Raw genomic sequence first — 9339 nt, 5'->3', positions numbered from 1 at the left:
TGTAATGTTTAGATGCAGAAAATTTTGAATTAAAACAAGAAAATTCGAAAAAATTTGGATTGAAAATGAAATTACCTTTCCCCTGTCTGTTCTGGCATTAAACACCCAGAATGATATCCATTCTGGCGTTTAACGCCCATCTGGTGGCCATTTTGGCGTTTAACGCCTAGCCAGGTATCCTGGCTGCCGTTAAACGCCAGAAATCCTTCTTCACTGGGTGTTTTTCTGAACGCCCAGAATGATACCATTACTGGCGTTAAACACCCAGAATGGTAGCCATTCTGGCGTTTAACGCCCAGATTGCCTCTTTACTGGCGTTTTGACGCCAGTGAGCTCCTTTCCTCTGTGATTCCTCTCTTTTATGTCTTGTACCTCCATTATCCTGACTTTTTCACTGAAAATATATTAATTAACAAGGATAACAAAATTAAAAAGACTTATCTAACTGTTACAAACATCTAATTATTGATAATGGCTGGGTTGCCTCCCAGCAAGCGCTTCTTTACTGTCTTTAGTTGGACTTTACTGAGCTTTTAACTTAGTCTCAGCTTTGAGCATTCTTGCTCAACATTGCCCTCAAGATAATGTTTTATTCTTTGTCTATTAACAATGAACTTTTTGTCAGAATCAAAATCTTGAAGTTCTACATAGCCATATGGTGACATACTTGTAATCACATATGGGCCCCTCCACTGGGAGTTCAATTTCCCGGGGAACAATCTGAGCCTAGAGTTAAACAACAGGACCTTCTGTCCTATCTCAAAGACTCTAGATGATAGCTTTTTGTCATGCCATATTTTTGCTTTCTCCTTATAAATTTTGGCATTTTCGAAAGTATCGAGTCTGAATTCTTCCAGCTCATTCAATTGGAGTAATCTCCTCTCTCCAGCTACGTTAGTATCAAGGTTTAGGAACCTGGTTGCCTAGTAGGCCTTGTGTTCCAGTTCCACTAGCAGATGACAGGATTTTTCATACACAAGCTGGTATAGAGAGGTCCCTATAGGAGTCTTGAATGTTATTCTGTATGCCCACAGAGCATCATCGAGACCTCTTGCCCAATCCTTTCTACGGGCATTTACAGTCTGCTCCAGGATTCGCTTTAGTTCTCTATTTGAGACTTCAACCTGCCTATTTGTTTGGGGATGATATGGAGTTGCCACTTTATGGTTGATTCCATATTGTATCAGAGCAGAGTCATGCTGTTTATTGCAGAAATGAGTTCCTCCGTCGCTGATCAGTATCCTAGGGACACCGAACCGGCTGAAGATATGCTTCTGGAGGAACTTCATCACTGTCTTAGTATCATTAGTCTCTTGGAACCTTTTCAGAACAAGTGCTAAATGGTCAAGGCAAGAGCTGAATGAGTCTCCAAATACTGAAAAGTCATCCATGAAGACTTCCAGAAATTTCTCTACCATATCAGAGAAGATAGAGAGCATGCACCTCTAAAAGGTTGCAGGTGCATTACACAGACCAAATGGCATCCTTCTGTAAGCAAATACTCCAGATGGACATGTAAATGCTGTTTTCTCTTGGTCTTGAGGGTCTACTGTAATTTGGTTGTAACCTGAATAGCCATCCAAAAAGTAGTAGTATTCATGACCTGCTAGTCTCTCTAGCATCTGGTCTATGAATGGTAAAGAAAAATGATCCTTCCTGGTGGCTATATTGTGCCTTCTGTAGTCAATACACATACGCCACCCTGTAACTGTTCTTGTAGGAAGTAGTTCATTCTTTTCATTACGAACCACTGTCATGCCTCCCTTCTTGGGGACAACTTGTAACACCCTAACTTTCAGCACGTCATGATCGTACCAAAGCAAGGCGTTACTGACCTATTTTCCTTATTTACTATTTAATATTGAGCCTTTAGTTCAATTTCGCGTTTCAATTTTTAGGAAAAAGCCGAAAACTTTTGTTTTTATTACTTAAAATCATATATCAAAGATCTCCAAGAAATACTAGTCACATAGTTATTAATAATAATAAATATCTTACAAAAGAATACAAAAGAAACTCAGTTACAACTCCTATCCCTCTGTATAAAATAAAATAAAAAAATAACAAGGGCGAGGGAATTCTATAAAAGCAACTCAACATATAAACTTAACTTAAATAAAACTCCTAATCGCCCGCGGCTTCAAATTGAGTCTCCGAACCTGTCACTGAAAGGGTGGAAGATTTTGGGGTGAGAACAAACCACTAGTTCTCAGTAGGGAATATGAATGCCGCACTAAACAGAGTAAATACAAATAGCTAATTCATATCATAAAAACAATTTAACTTAAAATAGTTTTAAGTTCCTTCCTTTAATTCACGTTAATTAAACAAAATTCCAATCACATTAACAATTCCTTATCCATAAACATCATTCCTAATTACTTTATTAAGACCACAACACAAGTAAAATATCCATAAAGCACGTAAGCACATCACCAAAACAACAGCACAAACACAAATAAATAAAATAAAGCAAACACAATCAAATGTAAATGCGCAAATAAGATGATGCATGCCTGTTCCTAGCGCAGGCCATGAGCTCATGCGTCGGTTGTCTACCCGCAACCCGACGTTACTCGGAGCGAACCCCGAATATGGTTTCTCTACTGTGTCAATTAGACACCTTGGCATCACGGTTATCCGTGTCAATTAGGCCTCATCATAATAATGTGTATCACAGTAAGAAACAGTGCTATCAATTAGGCGAACATTCCTGCATTAGCAATCTCAGGCTATCCGTTAGGCGGACAATTTCGCATTAGCAGTTTGGCGCAGGGCCCGTTTAACATACAATTCTCATTTATTTACTTCATTCATGACTTTTTATTTTCTTTCATTTCATTATACCTCCACATCACCAATTACATACTCATACCTCCACATCACCATATTATTAAACGTACCTCCGCATCACCGCTTAACTATACATACATCCGCATCACCAATTAACTTTAAACCCTTCCTAGTTGTTATAGTACTACTGGTTTAAAAGAAAAACTTGGTGTTGAGGTAATTTGGTTACAATTAAAACTTGTACCATCTCTCTTAAAATTCGGTTATTATTTTCTAAGAAAAAGCAGAAAAACAGCAGAAAGTAGTAAGTTTGATAAATTCCTTAAAAATTCAATTTTCACCCATTGCCTTTCAAAACTCACGACCTCAAACAAGACTCTTTTAGCTTTTCATTGGATCAAATTTCAGATTAATACCATGTCATATGAAAAAGTTATGAAGTGAGAAACACAACCATGCCTTTTAGAATTCGGTTTTCCAAAATCCAGTGAGCTACCCATACTCTTTTCAACATATCTACTTGGTTAAGTAGGGTATTGACATGAAATTTAAAATGAAGACTGTGGACACAGGAAGATTGAAAATGCCATTAGTTTCAGCTAAAATACTTACCAGAATTGAAAGTTAAGGGAGTTGGAAGTTGGTGCTTCTGCAGTATAGAAACGGAATTTTCTGCAGAAACCATCAATCTTCAAAAATTCATTTCTCCCAAACCACTCATCAATAAATTCTGAATTTTTTATGAGATGCTCAAAACACATTAAAGTTTCATGAAAAAATAGTTTCATTCAAATATATGACCTGTGCTTCTCCCAGAAATTGATTCTTTCTACTGTCATGTATGCAGAAATTCTGCCTTAAGCATTTTCAACAACCTTACTTATCAAAAACCACATTTGAACTTATAACCCTTCCAAAATCACACGTTTAACCTCTTTCCAGTTATTCAAAATTGTCTTCATTGCCAACACAGCCCAAGAACCCATAATCAATAATTGACACAATGTCAAGTACTTAAGCATCATCAAACCCTTTTCTTTTCTACACTATGCCAAGCATAATTTTCCATATCATCATCATTCAAACACATAATAACTCATCAATTCACACCAGCAAGCTCAGCAATAAAAGTAACACCATTTATTCTATCCCTTACAATATTCAGTACGCACAATCATCAAATCAATCACCAACTACAGTTATAATTCAACTCAATTCCGTCAATTATTCACACAAAGCAACCATAAACCATTTGCAGATACTCATTTAATTTTAGTAGCATTCATAAGTTAAAACTTTTACTTTTAAAATAAATCCTCTACCTTAGTTAGTCGAAATCCACAAGGTTAGGCGTGACTCCAACTTTGTTCTAACTCACAGCAGTAGCAACAGCCTCAAACCGGATTAGCAACAGCAGTGGCATTAGCCTCACCAACAACTCTCCACAATAGCAATATCATCGAACAATTTACAGCGGCATTTACACAACCCTAATATATTAATATCTCAAGGTTCTCAACAACCATGAAAAAGAATGGTAACAGTGAGGGTTTTTGGAATGAGTGCAACTTACGGAATTCAAAAGAATAGTGGAATGGGGCGACCAAAACTTCGTCGGTGACTTCCGACGATCAGAGCAGAGACAAGGAGCTCTAACAGCCACATGCAACTTGATGAGGGTGACTGAACGGCCTTCCTTCAGCGGCAGTAGTACGGATGACTAAGATGGCTTTCTCCTCCACCTTCGTTTGTGACTCCGGTGGTGGCGATGGCTAAGAGAACACGCACCACCACGCGTTCTTCTCCTCCTTTGGTTGCTCGCGATTCTCCCTCTCCCTAACCTAATCGATGACGCGGCTTTGGAGATGATGGTGGCAGTTTCCATGGTGACGGTTGATGCGAGCTCGACGGCAGCTGAACTAACGGCGGCGGCGGCAACGCATGGCAGTGACGAGGACGAACAGCGTGAACGTCTCCGTCGATCTCTCTCTCTTCGCGGTTTTACTTCTCTCCTTCTCTAGCTCTCGCGGCAGCGATGACAACCGGCGCAGGGAGCAGCACAGCCCGACGATCCTCCTTCCTCTGTTCCGTCACACTTTTCTTCTGATCTCTGTTTTCCCCTCAAGCCCCCCTGTTTCCATTCTTTCCCTTTCTGATTTCTTTCTTTCTTTTGTTGCGTTGGTGTGGGTGGGATAAAAGGAAAAAGGGAATGGTGATGGTGAGTGAATAGCGGTGAGGAGTGGGTAACGTGGCTAATTGGGGGGTGAACGAGTGTGAAGGGAGGGGTTTACGTGTGTGTGGGTTGGGTAGAAGAGATTAGGGTTTGGAATTGGGAATTTAGGGTTTTGTATTTGAAATTGAGAATTTCGGATAATTTAGTAATTTCAATAAAATTGAAGGTAATAGAGTAATAATTTGAAATCAAATTTAATCAAATAATAATAACTATGAAAATACTGTTTAATTATTAACTTATAATTTATTTTTCAAATAAAGACTCAAATTCAATAATTAGAGATAATCAAATTAATTTTCTTTTAAAATTATAAAATAATGTTCAAAATCTAATTATTCAAATTAGCGCATATAAAATCGTCATTGTTTTTAAATCACTAAAACTTTAAATCAATAATAAGAAAGTACTTAATTAATACAAAAATTTCTGAAAATATGCTCTCAAATAAATAAAATAAATCATAAATAATTTATTATTAAATTTTCAAAATCTGGGGTCTTACATCTTACCCCACTTATAAAAATTTTCGTCCTCGAAAATTGATACAAGATGGGAAAGATTCATTTCAAGTTCACTTTTAAAAACATCAAAGAAAAGAAACAAAACGGTTTGGCATATTCAGTTTTTCAAATTTGAAAGAAATCATACCTCATGAAGATGACAGAAAAAGAGTAGTGTACTGCGGAGATTTAGAAAGATTCTTAAGATTGGACTCTAACATGGATGCACATAATAATGACAGGTAAACAGCATTAAGGTTGAATGTTCCGAAAGGTTCAAGTAATAACTAGGAACATACTCAAGTAAGAATATGTATGAATGACAAGTTATGGTCAAAAAATATTCAAAACACATCCCAAGATGAAGATTCAGAGCAAAGAATTCCACTGCAAGCAATCAAGGAAGAAATGACTTCAAACAAACTAGCACGAATAAGAATTATGCTTTGAAATGGAGCTAATCCCTAAAACTTAACTTCTAACATTTCCAAACCCCGTGATTCGCATTATCTATTAGCTCTATTTCGTCCATGACAACCCCTTAGTGTTCCCATATACATAAATCATTAGTATTAAGTTGGCCAGACCTAATACCATGAGGTATGCAATGGTAGACTAACAGCGTTAATCATCAGATAGTCATGCATATCAAATCTAAATTCTTGTTATCAGAATAAGTCACTAAGCACGACAGACACTCAGAGTATGCAATGAAGCATAGTCAGTCCAATCCTAAGGCTCTAACGGGAACGAACTGCTCTGATACCATAATGTAACACCCTAACTTTCAGCACGTCATGATCGTACCAAAGCAAGGCGTTACTGACCTATTTTCCTTATTCACTATTTAATATTGAGCCTTTAGTTCGATTTCGCGTTTCAATTTTTAGGAAAAAACCGAAAACTTTTGTTTTTATTACTTAAAATCATATATCAAAGATCTCCAAGAAATACTAGTTACATAGTTATTAATAATAATAAATATCTTACAAAAGAATACAAAAGAAACTCAGTTACAACTCCTATCCCTCTGTATAAAATAAAATAAAATAATAACAAGGGCGAGGGAATTCTATAAAAGCAACTCAACACATAAACTTAACTTAAATAAAACTCCTAATCGCCCGCGGCTTCAAACTGAGTCTCCGAACCTGTCACTGAAAGGGTGGAAGATTTTGGGGTGAGAACAAACCACTAGTTCTCAGTAGGGAATATGAATGCCGCACTAAACAGAGTAAATACAAATAGCTAATTCATATCATAAAAACAATTTCACTTAAAATAGTTTTAAGTTCCTTCCTTTAATTCACGTTAATTAAACAAAATTCCAATCACATTAACAATTCCTTATCCATAAACATCATTCCTAATTACTTTATTAAGACCACAACACAAGTAAAATATCCAAAAAGCACGTAAGCACATCACTAAAACAACAGCACAAACACAAATAAATAAAATAAAGCAAATACAATCAAATGTAAATGCGCAAACAAGATGATGCATGCCTGTTCCTAGCGCAGGCCATGAGCTCATGCGTCGGTTGTCTACCCGCAACCCGACGTTACTCGGAGCGAACCCCAAATATGGTTTCTCTACTGTGTCAATTAGACACCTTGGCATCACGGTTACCCGTGTCAATTAGGCCTCATCATAATAATGTGTATCACAGTAAGAAACAGTACTATCAATTAGGCGAACATTCCTGCATTAGCAATCTCAGGCTATCCGTTAGGCGGACGATTTCGCATTAGCAGTTTGGCGCAGGGCCCGTTTAACATACAATTCTCATTTATTTACTTCATTCATGACTTTTTATTTTCTTTCATTTCATTATACCTCCACATCACCAATTACATACTCATACCTCCACATCACCATATTATTAAACGTACCTCCGCATCACCGCTTAACTATACATACATCCGCATCACCAATTAACTTTAAACCCTTCCTAGTTGTTATAGTACTACTGGTTTAAAAGCAAAACTTGGTGTTGAGGTAATTTGGTTACAATTAAAACTTGTACCATCTCTCTTAAAATTCTGTTATTGTTTTCTAAGAAAAAGCAGAAAAACAGCAGAAAGTAGTAAGTTTGATAAATTCCTTAAAAATTCAATTTTCACCCATTGCCTTTCAAAACTCATGACCTCAAACAAGACTCTTTTAGCTTTTCATTGGATCAAATTCCAGATTAATACCATGTCATATGAAAAAGTTATGAAGTGAGAAACACAGCCATGCCTTTTAGAATTCGGTTTTCCAAAATCCAGTGAGCTACCCATACTCTTTTCAACATATCTACTTGGTTAAGTAGGGTATTGACATGAAATTTAAAATGAAGATTGTGGACACAGGAAGATTGAAAATGCCATTAGTTTCAGCTCAAATACTTACCAGAATTGAAAGTTAATGGAGTTGGAAGTTGGTGCTTCTACAGTATAGAAACGGAATTTTCTGCAGAAACCATCAATCTTCAAAAATTCATTTCTCCCAAACCACTCATCAATAAATTCTGAATTTTTTATGAGATGCTTAAAACACATTAAAGTTTCATGCAAAAATAGTTTCATTCAAATATATGACCTGGGCTGCTCCCAGAAATTGATTCTTTCTACTGTCATGTATGCAGAAATTCTGCCTTAAGTATTTTCAACAACCTTACTTATCAAAAACCACATTTGAACTTATAACCCTTCCAAAATCACACGTTTAACCTCTTTCCAGTTATTTAAAATTGTCTTCATTGCCAACACAGCCCAAGAACCCATAATCAATAATTCACACGATGTCAAGTACTTAAGCATCATCAAACCCTTTTCTTTTCTACACTATGCCAAGCATAATTTTTCATATCATCATTATTCAAACACATAATAACTCATCAATTCACACCAGCAAGCTCAGCAACAAAAGTAACACCATTTATTCTATCCCTTACAACATTCAGTACGCACAATCATCAAATCAATCACCAACTACAGTTATAATTCAACTCAATTCCGTCAATTATTCACACAAAGCAACCATAAACCATTTGCAGTTACTCATTTAATTTTAGTAGCATTCATAAGTTAAAACCTTTATTTTTAAAACAAATCCCCTACCTTAGTTAGTCGAAACCCACAAGGTTAAGCGTGACTCCAACTTCGTTCTAACTCGCAGCAGTAGCAACAGCCTCAAACCGGATTAGCAACAGCAGTGGCATTAGCCTCACCAACAACTCTCCACAATAGCAATATCATCGAACAATTTGCAGCGGCATTTACACAACCCTAATACATTAATATCTCAAGGTTCTCAACAACCATGAAAAAGAATGGTAACAGTGAGGGTTTTTGGAATGAGTGCAACTTACGAAATTCAAAAGAATAGTGGAATGGGGCGACCAAAACTTCGTCGGTGACTTCCGACGATCAAAGCAGAGACAAGGAGCTCTAACAGCCACATGCAACTTGATGAGGGTGACTGAACGGCCTTCCTTCAGCGGCAGTAGTACGGACGACTATAGCAGCAACGGGGAAGATGGCTTTCTCCTCCACCTTGGTTTGTGACTCCGGTGGTGGCGATGGCTAAAAGAACACCCACCACCACACGTTCTTCTCCTCCTCTGGTTGCTCGTGATTCTCCCTCTCCCTAACCTAATCGATGACGCGGCTTTGGAGATGATGGTGGCAGTTTCCATGGCGACGGTTGATGCGAGCTCGACGGCAGCTGAACTAACGGCGGCGGCGGCAACGCATGGCAGTGACGAGGACGAACAGCGTGAACGTCTCCATCGATCTCTCTCTCTTCGCGGTTTTACTTCTC

At 37.5% G+C, this 9339-nt stretch overlaps 2 long non-coding RNA genes across 2 annotated transcripts; both read right to left on the bottom strand.

Annotated features, from left to right (window-relative positions):
* Window positions 1951-6933, bottom strand: LOC110263295. Its single transcript, XR_002348688.1, has 2 exons — window positions 6547-6933; window positions 1951-2030 (listed from the first exon to the last, which is right to left on the bottom strand). It is a non-coding gene; the product is annotated as an uncharacterized LOC110263295 (long non-coding RNA).
* Window positions 4171-4489, bottom strand: LOC110263296. The gene is made up of 2 exons (XR_002348689.1): window positions 4367-4489; window positions 4171-4283 (listed from the first exon to the last, which is right to left on the bottom strand). It is a non-coding gene; the product is annotated as an uncharacterized LOC110263296 (long non-coding RNA).

This window comes from Arachis ipaensis, chromosome B06 (assembly GCF_000816755.2).
Source record: "Arachis ipaensis cultivar K30076 chromosome B06, Araip1.1, whole genome shotgun sequence".
Lineage (NCBI taxonomy): Eukaryota > Viridiplantae > Streptophyta > Magnoliopsida > Fabales > Fabaceae > Arachis > Arachis ipaensis.
This window is presented reverse-complemented; position numbering and strand designations above follow the sequence as displayed.